The sequence below is a fragment of a genome, unplaced genomic scaffold (assembly GCF_019419815.1).
Source record: "Pyrus x bretschneideri cultivar Hongxiangsu unplaced genomic scaffold, Pyrus_bretschneideri_v1 Contig85, whole genome shotgun sequence".
Lineage (NCBI taxonomy): Eukaryota > Viridiplantae > Streptophyta > Magnoliopsida > Rosales > Rosaceae > Pyrus > Pyrus x bretschneideri.
Genome location: NW_025999826.1, coordinates 1,023,228 through 1,037,931, shown reverse-complemented (window position 1 = coordinate 1,037,931; position 14,704 = coordinate 1,023,228). Strand labels below are relative to the sequence as shown.

The 14,704-nt window shown below is 37.6% G+C and overlaps 1 pseudogene; it reads right to left on the bottom strand.

Annotated features, from left to right (window-relative positions):
• Positions 1-12,288: 12,288 nt before the first annotated feature.
• LOC125473391 lies at positions 12,289-13,020 on the bottom strand (annotated as a pseudogene).
• Positions 13,021-14,704: the final 1,684 nt, after the last annotated feature.

The following is a 14,704-nucleotide window of genomic DNA, read 5'->3' as shown; positions in this document are numbered from 1 at the left end:
ATAAGTAGTTAATTAATAAGCAAATTATGACTTACCATGCTTTGGAAGCCATCATCAAAAGGGAAGACTTGGACATTCGGGCTAGTAAAGTCAATAAAAGCGACAAGGAACACAAGAAAAAACTCTCTCTCAACCAATCAATCAAGCAACACTCAATTCTGCATTCAATAGCGTAAACCAGAAAGCTTTTGTTTATTCACCCATTTTCCCTTTCTTTAGTCGCACGTCCACTATAGAAAGCTATCTTTTGTCGGTTCTTAGAAGCTCTGCTACCATTCCCTTTGTCGTAGTATCGAATCCCTTTAAGTAAACCTTGTTTATATTTTCATTTTCCAAGACTCCAATCTCTGTAAAATACAAGGAGAAGTGTCTGCTAGAAATCAAACCTTGCCTGCCAAGGTTGTAATCATGCCCGAATCTCCTTTATTTGTACTTACATAAAGTAGATCCGTTGTTTATACATCTTTCATTAGATCCTATGTCATTTTAACTACTATTGTATTAGTTTTATCCATGATTAATCCTATCAACTAATAACTTGTTTCCTTCTTGTCGGCCTAAACTGATAACTAAGGAAATAACTTGAATGATCTTGATTTCCTTCATAAATGAACATATGGTATTATAAATAAAAATTCATTGATCTAAAGGCAAGAAACGAACTTAATATAGACTTAAAACATCTATGAACAATCTTGATAAACCAAGGAGGACTTGTGGTGCAAGTAAACAATGGACTAAAACAACCAATAAAACAATCTGTTAAATAAAAAGAACAGTGAGACGCATAGACTTATATTAGCTTTGATTGTGAGCCTCAAGGCCTAACAAATGCCCCACAAAGGCATCATTCAAACTAATAACAAACTTATATTGCAGAAGACCAAGCAACAAACCTTGCCCAACGGGCAAGATAAGGGGATTTATACAAGGGACAAATCTATCCCGAACACAAGATGCTGCCAATCATTGACCTGCGAACGTGGCAACAAAATCTCCTTCCCAATTTCTCACAATCACCCCCACTCCACCGCAGTTTGATTGTTTTGTTCAAACAAATTCACTGTACATTCCCATCTGTTACCCAAAATAAAAAAATCACTATCACCATCCATATATACACTGTACCTGCATGATGCATCAATAATTCTGCAGAAAATGATTATACAAGAAACATAAAATTTTGAGTTGCTACAATAGACCGGCTCAAGAATTCTGTAAAACAAATTATAATTTCATTAATCTATAGAAAATATACAAGAAACATAAAATTTTGAGTTGCTACTATAAATCAACTCAAGAATTCTGTAAAAATAAATTATATTTCATAGAATAAGATGGAAAAATAATAGGACAACTGAGAGTATGAGACACGGGGTAAATACGTTCGATTAATATAGATTGAAAATTTAGCAATTTGATGTATTCTATGTTAGGGTATTTTTAGTATTTTGTTGGTAGGATAAGAATGCTTTCTTGTTTGTTTAGGATTGGATCATTATAAACTTGTCTTGTAACTCAGTAGATGTGACAACCCGTCCCAAATTTTATTATGTTATAAATTTTAAAATGTGAATTTACGAGAATGCCCTCGAGGCGAAGGTTTTGACTTTCATTGACCCACGTGTTGTGAGACGTACTAAATATTCTTTTAGCATATTCCTGAAGCACTCGACGATATGAACGAGTAAGCGTAAGAAAAAGTGAATTTGGACTTACGAACCGAAAGTATTTTGAAGAAATAACTATTCTATTTATATTATATTAATGTATGCTAAATTAGGAGGACGTGTGTGTGTGTGTGTGACGGAAAGGGAGAAGAAAAAGAAAAAGGAATGTGGGAAAAGAAGAAAGGAGGAGAAGGGAAGGGCTTTTGCCCAATTAGAAAGAGAAGAGAAGTGAGGGACCAACCAGAGAGGAGAGCAAGGAGGAGAAAGGGGGAGAAAAGAAATAGGGGGAAATTGGTTTTCCCTCAACCCGTGACCCGATCCGATCAGTTTCCCATCTCCAACCACCGTGGACGACAAGGTTAGTATCAAAATGACCCTTTCCTCGAGGCCAACCGGTCCATCTTCCATTTTCATGTGAAAATTGGGTGGAAATTGGTGAATTTTGGGTAAAACCGTGCAAAAGGGGGCGCACGGGTTGGGTTTCATTCCGCCATGATTTGAAGCTACCTCCTCCAATTACCACCACAAATAGACTCCCCTCAACCTCAGGAACAAAGCCCAAAAACTTGTGGAGGCGTTGGAGTGAGCATGGAGGTCGAATCGAAGCACACCCTCTTTAGGGTTTCCGACGAATTTATGTAAAATTGAAGCTCTTACAGGCCAAATTGGCCTTGGTCATAGGTATGAAAGTTACTCTACTCATTGAGATCTTCATTCTTGTAAATTTTGCTAATTTTTAGAAATAGTTGGATTTTCCTGAGAATCTGGGCGGCCAACCACCACCCACAGCGGCACGTGGCCAAGGGACCGTCGATGCTACATTTAGGCTAAATTAGATGTCTTGAGTTTAGTTTTGTTATTCTTATAACGTAAATTGATCATTTGGACCTAAATTCATTATGACATGTTACTTGATAAAATGTGAATCGACGATCCGACCGTTGGATCGTAACCAAACTTGGATACATTATAATACGTAGTATTTAAGGATCATAGGAATTTATGGATCAGGAATTTGACGTACAGATCTTCCTGAAGTGGATTTGTAAGTTCATAAAATAAATGTTAACCACCACTTGGTTTTGGGCAATTGATAGAGATCCGACCGTTGGATCGTAATGAAATTTTAGTATGTCATTCTAGAAGCATATTGTGGATCTTTAGAGGTTGCGGATTGGAAATCTGATATGCGGATCTTCTGGATCGAGTTATACAGGGTTGTAAACCATACTGTCGATCTTTGATCGACAGTTGACTTGTGGTCAATGGGTCTCAAACTATTTTAGAATGTCCTTGAGGATATGCTTTATGTGAATTACGTATTCTATTGGTAAGAGTTCTGAGATGTGATTTGATAATTGTTCCAGGCGCCAATCGTTCGGGACGCCTCAATGTGCGTGCTATAAAATCATAGCGTGGACTCCAGGTGAGTGGGCTTTTGGTTTTTCGTATATACCTATATACTTGAGATTTTTCCCAGAAAATTGATTTAAATGAAATTAATTTTAAATTCCATGCCTATTGATTTATGCTTAGACTATGAATTTGTATGATATGTGCATATTGTGATTTGACGCAGTGGATACTCGGGTAAGTACAGGGTGAGTTGTCGATTGTTTATGTGAATTGATGATTATGTGAGAGCTCATAAACTTGCACCCCGGTGTTAGTGCTCCCGCCCAGAGTTAGGGTACAGTTCTTCACGTACTGTTCACCTCTTACATCATACGCTCATCTTGGATTCAAGTTAGGTGCATAGTCCTGTCGTACAGACCACTATAGGTGGTTCCGACTCGTTGGTGACCCGCGAGTATTTACACAGTCTTCATGTGATCGTAACACTTAAGCATATTTATTTACACCAAGTCTTATCGTACAGACCATTAGAGGTGGTTCCGACTCGTGTGCACGCATGTTTGATGAACTATGGATAAGTCGTACAGGTCACTATAGGTGACTCTCAACTTATATGCTAACATGTTTGATGAGATATTGGATAAGTCATACAGGTCATTATAGGTGACTCCGACTTATATTCTAGCATTGATTGATGAGATATGTGATGAGGATATTGATTAAGTCGTACAGGTCACTACAGGTGGCTTTGACTTATATGCTAGCATTGATTGGCGAGATATGTGATGAGATATTGGATAAGTCATACAGGTCACTACAGGTGACTCTGACTTATATGCTAGCATTGATTGACGAGATATGTGATGAGATATTGGATAAGTCGTATAGGTCACTATAGGTGACTCCGACTTATATGCTAGCATTGATTGATGAGATATATGATGAGATATTGATTAAGTTGTACAGATCACTATAGGTGACTCCGACTTTTGTGCTAGCATTGATTGATAAGATATGGATAGTCGTACACGTCATGTGAAGTGACTTCGGCTAGTATGTTGATGAGCTATTGATTCAGCCGTACATGGCACAATAGGTGGATCCGGCTGATATACTATTTCATATTGATTTATTTCATCTGGGTTACTTATTCTTGTTGAGATATTTGACACGGCATAACTGTGAGACTGTTATTTTGGTTATGGTTTGAATTATTGTCATGCTTGTTATTTTCTAGAAAATTATACAGGTGTTACAGCGAGGGGTTATTGCTTTTGGTAATTGGAATTAGTTTGAAAAATTTTGTTTCACCCACTCACACTTTCTATTTTTGCACCCCTCTAGGTTCTAGTAGCAGCGTTTCGTATCGACAAGGATTCGTGGCACTTTTCAGTACAGATGTTTTCTTATGATGGTATAATCATTAACTTACTTTATTGTACTATACCTATGCTCTGTATCACGTGTGAAATGGGTCCAGACCCGTTCATCGCGCACTCGTGTACTTACGCACTTTTTATACATTATCACACTTTATTGCTTTGTCACCTTCTTGGTGTTGGACAGCACGGCTCGATTCGAGGTCCTAGTGAACATTTCGGGTCTGAGTGTGTTAGTTGGTATCAAAGCATAAGTTAGGTAGTATTGTGTTTATCATGCGCATGATGTGAGCATTCTTAGTTTTAGTGTCTAATGTTCGAATCTTGCCGCCTCGTCGAATACGGAAAAACGTGCTAACTTTTCTTCAGTTTTGGGTAGTTTTGTGGTCTTGACGACATTTTAGAAAATCATTTTGGCGTTTGTCCTTAGAATTAAAACGAAGTTATTCCTTGTAGAAGAAATGTGTAGATTTGAGGCAAGTTGATGGGCTAAATTAATGTATTGATAATCGTGTATCACCGGAGATTTTACCAACCAATTTCATCATCATTCTTCTGTTGTTAGTATTGATCTTTTTGAGATTAGAAATCCAAGCTAGTTTTGATTTCTTGGTAGTATTGTTAGAATATCACCTAATAGAATTCTTGCGAAGTCTACTTTTGTTATGACTCTAGAAATGTGGTGCTAAAGTGGTAACACACAGCGGAAGAACATGTTGGGAAATTACTTTTGGTCGCTGGTAGTTTTAATATTTTGTGATGTTACTTTTCGATCATCAAGAAATCTTGTTAGATTATTCTTAAATTTTACCTCTCTATTTTTGGCTTGGGACAACGTCGGAATTATTTAGTTTTTTTTTTTTTTTTTTTTTTAATCATAAATCATCACTTTTGAAATTGTTTGACTTTTTGATATTAGTCTGCATCAGCTCTGTTCGTACCCTCAACTTCACCTCCTGGTATTAAAGGTAATTGGGTTGATTTAGAGTCACCAGTCTGTTTCCCATAGCATTTCAGATAGGGACAAACTATCCAGGAGGACCACTTAGACATTGAAATTGTACATTTAGTCTAGATATCTTGTACTCTAGATTTCATGAACTTCTTTTGACCCTCAAATTCTTGAGTGTTCTTTTAATCTTCTCGACATGGTTTTTCGCTTGGTTAGTGAGGAATTCATGATAGATCGACTTGGTAGGTGCTTGCGCCACTTTTCTATCGACGCTAGCAGGAACCATTGAAATATAATCTTATGGCAAGTTTACCAGACTTACCAAAAAGGAACTCTAAACAACTTTGAATTGTGGGAACGTGAACGCCGATACACTTTTAGCAGCCGAATTGGTGCACCTTGGGATAGTACGGTATCGTGATCGAGTTATGAGTCAGACAATTTAGCCATAATCGCATAGGAGGAACAAAATGATATTTTGGTATCCTTGGGAACTTCTCACTAGTTGTTGAGATGGTGATAAGTTATCGGTGTTACGGGGCTGCAGATTTAAATGTCAATGGTCAAATTGTTAGGTTCACTAAGAAAATGGGCAAGACCGCTCATTTTTTACAACATTTACTAGTTAACTATGGTTCAAAATCATTGGTTTGGCGAGGTCCATTTTCATTTTGGGCTTTGCTTTGTTTCGTACAATTATTTTCTTACTGCATTATGTTATTTATACAAGTGTTATACCACTATATATATTGGAAGGAAGAAAGTATGAGCTTGGAAACAGGAAAGATGAATAATTACATCCGATCGTGATGGAATGTCAATTTCTCTTTGGCACAAACGTTCTAATTTGATTTCTGCCTTACGTATATATATCGTATACTCCTATCTTCGAGCGTGGTGTAACAATGATTTTAAATTTCAAGGACGAAATTCTTTAAGGTGGGTAGATTATGACAACACGTCCCAAATTTTATTCTGTTATAAATTTTAAAATGTGAGACATGTTGTGAGATGTGCTAAATATTCTTTTAGCGTTTTCCTGAACTACTCGACGATATGAACGAGTAAGCGCAAGCAGAAGTGAATTTGGACTTACGAACCGAAAGTATTTTGAAGAAATAACTATTCTATTTATATTATATTAATGTATGCTAAATTAGGAGGACGTGTGTGTGTGTGTGACGGAAATGGACAAGAAAAAGAAAAAGGAATGTGGGAGAAGAAGAAAGGAGGAGAAGGGAAAGGTTGCTGCCTAATCAGAAAGAGAAGAGAAATGAGGGACCAACCAGAGAGGAGAGCAAGGAGGAGAAAGGGGGAGAAAACAAAAAGGGGGAAATCGGGTTTCCCTCAACTCGTGACCCGACTCGGTGAATTCTCCCATCTCCAGCCACCTTGGACGACAAGGTTAGTGTCAAAATGACCCTTTCCTCAAGACCAACCGATCCATCTTCCATTTTCATGTAAAAATTGGGTGGAAATTGGTGAATTTTGGGTAAAACCGTGCAAAAGGAGGCGCACGGGTTGGGTTTCATTCCGCCATGATTTGAAGCTACTTCCTCCAATTACCACCACAAATAGACTCCCCTCAACCTCAAGAACAAAGCCCAAAAACTTGTGGAGGTGTTGGAGTGAGCATGGAGGTTGAATCGAAGCACACCCTATTTAGGGTTTCCGACAGATTTATGTAAAATTGAAGCTCTTACCGGCCAAATTGGCCTTGGTCATAGGTATGAAAGTTACTATAATCATTGAGATCTTCATTCTTGTAAATTTTGCTAATTTTTGGAAATAGTTGGATTTTCTGAAGAGTCGGGGTGGCCGACCGCCACCCGCAGCAGCGCGTGCGACGGCATGTGGCCAGGGGACCGTCGATATTACTTTTAAGCAAAATTAGATGTCTTGAGTTTAGTTTTTTTTTTTGTATAACGTAGGTTGATCGTTTGGACCTAAATTCATTACGATATGTTACTTGATAAAATGTGAATCGACGATCCGACCGTTGGATCATCACCAAACTTGGATAATTATAATAAATAATATGTAAGGATCATAGGAATTTACGGATCAGGAATCCGACGTATGGATCTCCCTGAAGTGGATTTGTAAGTTCGTAAAATAAATGTTAACCACCACTTGGTTTTGGGCAATTGGTGGAGATCCGACCGTTAGATCGTAATGAAATTTTAGTATATTATTCTAGAAGCATAATGTGGATATTTAGAAGTTGCGGATTGGAAATATGATTTGCGGATCTTCTGGATCGAGTTATACAGGGTTGTAAACCCTACCATCGATCTTTGATCGATGGTTGACTTGTGGTCAATGAGTCTCAAACTATTTTAGAATGTCCTTGAGCATGTGCTTTATGTGAATTATGTATTCTATTGATAAGAGTTCTGAGATGTGATTTGATAATTGTTCTAGGCGCCAATCGTTCAGGACGCCTCGATGTGCATGCTATAGAATCATAGCATGGACTCCAAGTGAGTAGGCTTTTGGTTTTCTGTATATACCTATATACTTGAGATTTTTCCCAGAAAATAGATTTAAATAAAATTATGTTTGAAATGCCATGCCTATTGATTTATGCTTAGACTATGAATTTGTATGATATGTGCATATTGTGATTTAAAGCAGTGGACGCTTAGGTAAGTACAGGGTGAGTTGTAGATTGTTTATGTGAATTGATGATGATGTGAGATGTATTGAGAGCTTATAAACCTGCACCCCCGGTGTTAGTGCTCCCGCCCAGAGTTAGGGCACAGTCATTCACGTGATGTTCACCTCTCACACCATACGTTCATCTTGGATCCAAGTTTAGTGCACAATACTGTCGTACAAACCACTATAGGTGGTTTCGACTCGTACGTGATGGTGCGAGAATTATACGCGTACAAATTAAACCCTCTTTTCGTCAATTGTAGTAAGTATGTAAGTAGGGATCGTTCTTAACCGGGGATTAGGAGGGATTGCAAAATCACTTGGAAACTGACTCAAAAACGTAAAACAAACGTTAAAAACACTAAACTAGACTCAAAGAATGTAAAACTAAACAATAAAAAATACTAAAACAAATCAAAAGACTCAAAGAATACAAAACACTTATAAACACAAACTAAGACACTTTCTAACTAAATTAGACACTAAGGTAAAGGGGGATTGGTTTTGGATGAGATTAAACTAAATACACAGATTGTAATTTAAAGGCAGAATATAAATATGAATGTGATGAAAATATGGATGAATGCTAGCTAGAAGGTTCTTCTCCACACATGTCACACTTGCATACACTTTGATTTTCAGTTGGTCTTTCGATGAATTATGAAACTCGACACTCCAAGTTAATTAGGTCCGCTTAAATTAACCTTCAAATTTCCCTAGAATCATTGAATTGGATGAATATGCATCGCAAACAAATTATTCCTAACAAGTTCTCTATATGAACAGCATGATAAAGATACAAGTTAGAATCATTACGTTCTTTGGAAATTATAAGCATCGACAAGGCATTTGTAACTATGAAAAGCATGATACTCTTGCCAAGAATTTATTCAACGCGATCGTTTTCAAGCGACCTTCACTACTTGTGATTATAAGATTGTAACTATTAGGTGAAACTCCCTCATAATCTAGCATCATATTCATGCATGAAAATTAAGCGTGCACTCTCAATCAACATACATAAATAAGTTATCGATCAAGCAGTTAAACAAATTGAATCCACCATTCATGAAATTCCAACCAAAAGTAATCAATTCATATTGCAAGCATAAACATGGTTTCGAATCACCCCCTAGCTAACTAGGGGGATTTAGCCTCTCATGTTCGCAAAAAGAGAAATACAATTGAATTTAAACATAAAGCACAAAGGATTGATTACACCTAGAACGCCCAACGAATCCACTTGAATTTCTGCGCGTTTAAGCCCTCCTTCTTCTTCTCCTTGCTGCGGCAGTGAAAGTCTAGGTGAGTTTTGGATGTTTTTCTGGTTTTGGGATTGGGTTTATGGAGGTTTAGTGGTGCGGCACTGGTGGTAGAAGGTGGGGGATGGTGCAGCAAGGTTGGATTGTATATGGAAGATGGCTAGAATGGAAGGGAGATGGCACGGAAAAATGGAGAGAATGAATGGGAATATGTGTGCCCGGGTTTTTGTGAGAATGGAAGGATTATGTGATGGTGGATGCGGACATTTTTTTAATTCATTAGGGTTATGGTGGTTGATTAAAAATATGGAATGAGTGGGATAGTAGAAATAAAAAATGGGAATTAGCATGCATGATTCTGGAAATGCACAACAAAGGAGAAATAATAATATATGGTATGATGGTGGCGGCTAGGGAAAAGAATTAATTAGGATATGAATGATGGATGCCACGGTTTATGGGTTTAATAATGGGAAAGAATGGATTAGAATATTAGGGTTAATGGCTAATGGGAATGCACGGATTAGAGGATGTAAATGGGATAGTTAGGTTGTAATAAAAAAATGGGATATGGTGGCTGAAAAATAATGGAATGGGAAATGGGATCCCACGGCTGGAATTAGTTTATTAGGGTAAATGGTTGCATGGTTTTGGGAATTAATAATGGGAGTTGCGGCTTAATGGGGGAGAATAAGGTTAATGGCTGAATAATAAAATGGCATGAATGGGTTTTTGGTGATGGTGGATACGGCACAAAGGAGAAAATGGAATTATGGTGGCTGAATCATTAGGGTGATGGTGCGGATTGAATGAATAATGGGAGTAGAATAATGGATTAAATGGCTTAATGGTTGAATAATGGGAGTATTAGGTTGTATGGATTATGGGTGATAGTGGCTTAATGGGCAGATTTAAGATTAGGAAAGGTTACCAAAATGGGAAACTTAGGGTTAACTTTCCTAAAATAGGAAACCTTATTTGAGTAGGATTCCTCGTTTTGGTAGGAATTCATCGTTGGCGTAGGAATTCGTCGTTTCTTCACGTCTTCAACTCATTCATTCCTCTTTCGCTCCAAAAGGCTCCAATTTGCATCTTCTTGCACACTTTGGCCTTTTAATCTGAAAATACACAAAAGTGGCCTTAAACACTAAAATAGATAAGTAAACACAACATAAATGCACGAGAACAAGCTAATTAAGTCGCATGAATAAGCTCCTATCACGTGACTTGCGAGTATTCGCACAGTCTTCACGTGATCGTAGCACTTGAGCGTATTTATTTACACCCAGTCTTGTCGTACAAACCACTAGAGGTGGTTCCAACTCGTGTGCACGCGTGTTTGATGAGCTATGGATCAGTCGTACAGGTCACTATAGGTGACTCCCGACTTATATGCTAGTATGTTTGATGAGATATTGGATAAGTCGTATAGGTCACTATAGGTGACTCCGACTTATATGCTAGCATTGATTGATGAGATATGTGATGCGATATTGATCAAGTCGTACATGTCACTATAGGTGACTCCGACTTATATGCTAGCATTGATTGAAGAGATATGTGATGAGATATTGGATAAGTCGTACAAGTCACTATAGGTGACTCCGACTTATATGCTAGCATTGATTGATGAGATATGTGATGAGATATTGATTAAGTCGTACACGTCACTATAGGTGACTCCGACTTATTTGCTAGCATTGATTGATGAGATATGTGATGAGATATTGATTAAGTCGTACACGTCACTATAGGTGACTCCGACTTTATATGCTAGCATTGATTGATGAGATATGTGATGAGATATTGATTAAGTTGTACATGTCACTATAGGTGACTCCGACTTATATGCTAGCATTGATTGATGAGATATGTGATGAGATATTGGATAAGTCATACAGGTCACTATAGGTGACTCCGACTTATATGCTAACATGGATTGATGAGATATTGATTAAGTCGTACAGGTCACTATAGGTGACTCCAACTTATATGCTAGCATTGATTGATGAGATATGTGATGAGATATTGATTAAGTCGTACAGTTCACTATAGGTGACTCTGACTTTTGTGCTAGCATTGATTGATGAGATATGGATAGTCGTACACGTCACATGAAGTGACTCCGGCTAGTATGTTGATGTGCTATTGATTCAGTCGTACAGGCCACAATAGGTGGATCCGGCTGATATACTATTTCATATTGATTATTTCATCTGGGTTACTTATTCTTGTTGAGATATTTGACACGGCATAACTGTGAGACTGTTATTTTGGTTATGGTTTGAATTATTGTCATACCTGTTATTTTCTAGGAAATTATACAGGTGTTACGGCGAGGGGTTATTGCTTTTGGTAATTGAAATTGGTTTGAAAAGTTTTGTTTCACCCACTCACACTTTCTATTTTTGCACCCCTCCAAGTTCTAGTAGCAGAGTTCCGTATCAACAAGGATTCGTGGCACTTTACAATACAGATGTTTTCTTATGATGGTATAATTATTATATTACCTTACTGTACTATACTTATGCCCTGTATCACGCGTGAAATGGGTCCAGACCTGCTCATCGCGCGCTCGTGTACTTAGGCAATTTTAGATTTTAATTAATTCACATCTTATACATTATCACACTTTATGGCTTTGTCACCTTCCTGGTGTTGGCCTGCACGCTCGATTCAGGATCCTAATGGATATTCCGGGTCGGAGTGTGTTAGTAGATAGGAATAAAGTCTAGTAAGACGTAATCTTTTTGAGTTATGTATACTTTTTGATAATTATATTGTGTTCTTATTTCTTTTCAGTCAATAAAATAATAGTCCAAGTTTGTAATCTATTTTTTTTTTCTTCTAGTTCTTTAATTTGTTTAACATTCCCCATATTACATTTCAAAGAAAAAAAACATTCCCCATATCAGAACTTCATTTATTTGTAAGGTATTAATACATGAATAAGTTTATTACATTATAAAAATAAATAGAAAAGACTTTATATTTATGACAATTATGATCTAAGTACCAACAATGGGATATAGTTCAAAACCAACATTGCAACTCCCACCAACAACACGACCACCACGTTTTGCACCGCAACAGTTAGGTAGTTCGCTTATTGCACCATCAAGACACTTCTTACAATTAACGCCAGAGAGGTCCCTCGTGCATTGAGCAATACCATACAACGTTGTGACTGTATCGAGTTGTAGCTCACCGGTAGCATAAGGCTTTGGATTAGCATCAGAAGCTTCATTAGATAACTCGCTTAACAACTCTTTAACTTTCTCTTTGAATAGTGTTCCATTCTGATCTACTTCTTGGACGTTCGACATTGAGAACCTATTCGCATAATCAATCTGTCCAAAGAAGCTCACATCCGAGTACTTTAAGAGGCAGTGATCGTACCAAATAACGGCTACTTTTCTATAAGCACACCGTTGACGGAGCTCTTTACCGGCGTCAACCACTCAAGTGTTGTAATTTTTTTCTGAGACATCACCACGGCATAGAGCCATGCCGTGGACTTGGTTTTGGCCATGGCCAGTTAAATTAAGGGCGAAGCCAGTAGGAGGAACTTTGGTGTATAAAAGATTGAAGAGTAAGCTTAAGTTAGCACCATAGGGACTATTGGCAGTGTAGTTTTCAGGGCTGAAACAAGAATGGGAAAGTGGGGAAGCACCAATGGCTGAATTGTGGTAAAGACATAGGACTAAGAGACCCAGAGGGATTGATTTGGAGATGAACATGTTGGAATATGAGACTCAATTGCTGGGTTTTACTTGTTCCATCCAAGAAGCACTCCATATACATATATATCGAAAGTTTCTCCTATTATACCCCCGAGAGTTGAAAGTCTTACCAGCACAATATAATAAACGTTGAAATTAATCACGTACGTATGGGACTCGTTCTTGAGAGAAAGCTTCCACAAATGATTGAAAGACGCATTCAAGGTAGCACCAAGGAAAGAAAAACTAAATATCACGTTATCATGCATTCTACTAGGTGATCATTGGACGTCATATATTTCAGTGCGCTACAGAAAAGGAAAATACATGGCTATATCTATGATTCTAGACAAAGTTGATTTTAATACTATTATTACATTTTGTTTACTTTGGCCTGTCTACTTGTTAAATCATATTTAGTAAACAGAAAACTAGATTTAGTCCTTCAAAATGATTACTTTTAGATAAATACAGTGAGTAAGATTAAAAACTAATTTTAATCATTTAACTCGTGTCCAAATCATTTATAATCCACGTCATATTTAATTTCTTAGATGTAACTTTACTATGTTTTGTCTTCCTATATTATCCCTAAATATTGCTATTAAATGGTTTTTGTTGTGGCTTATTTTATCTGACAAGGGAGAGAGGGAGGCATTGCAATAGAGAGATATGTGTTTGTAGGGTTGTGTAGAGGATGTGTTATTCCCCCTACGCAGTGCCTTTATTTATAGTAATAAGGGAAGGAAGAATCCTTCTGCTCTAAGGAATACAAGTCCTAATAGGGAAGAATAATTAGTATCAAATCTAATTTAAGATTTACGCAGTGACACTTTAATACAATGTTCATAACACCCCCCCCCTTCAGTGTGTATATACTCAAGTAAATTCGGCATCATGTGGAGTTGAGGAAGCTGACTCGTCGGCACTGATTATGGGAACACGCTAGTCTCAAACAAAAGAAAGAACTTGCATATGAAACTAAGTCTCACAAAAAAAAACTCAATGGCTCTGGTAAAACCTAAGTAGGGACAAAACCCATAGTCCAAGGAAAAGTGTTTGAAAATGCAAAGTCCAATGAAATGTCTACAGGACGTCATCAAGGATATGATCAACCTAAGGTGGGTGCCTCATCAAAAACTCATTAGGTAGCAAAAACCCAAAGGGAAAACTATTCCTAATCATAGGGAAAAAGATGATAGTAAGATCAAGCAAGTATACTTCAGGATACTCCCCCTAAGTTTGACATAATTCCGAAGAGAACTAACAGTGTTACAACTCAAAAAGTTTACGCATACCTATTCGTTGAACAAGCTTATGAAACGTCGCCTTCAGTAATGATTTGGAGAAGAGATCCGCTAGGTTGTCTTGTGAACAGATTTGTGTGACTTCAATCTTCTGATGCTCTTGTTGTTGATGTGAGAAGAAGAACTTCGGCTCAATGTGCTTGGTGTTGTCTACTTTGATGTAACCCTTCTTAAGATGTTCGATGCATGTTGTGTTATCTTCGTAGAATGTTATGGGGACGTCAACGACATGGTAATTCGTAGAATGTTACGGGGATGTCAACGACGGGATAAAGATTGCAAAAGCTTCGAATATGGCCCACAACTGCTCTCAGTCAGAAGCATTCCCAAGTAGCTTCGTGTAAGGCGAGTATTTCAGCATGGTTAGACGAAGTGGCAACTAAAGTCTATTTAGT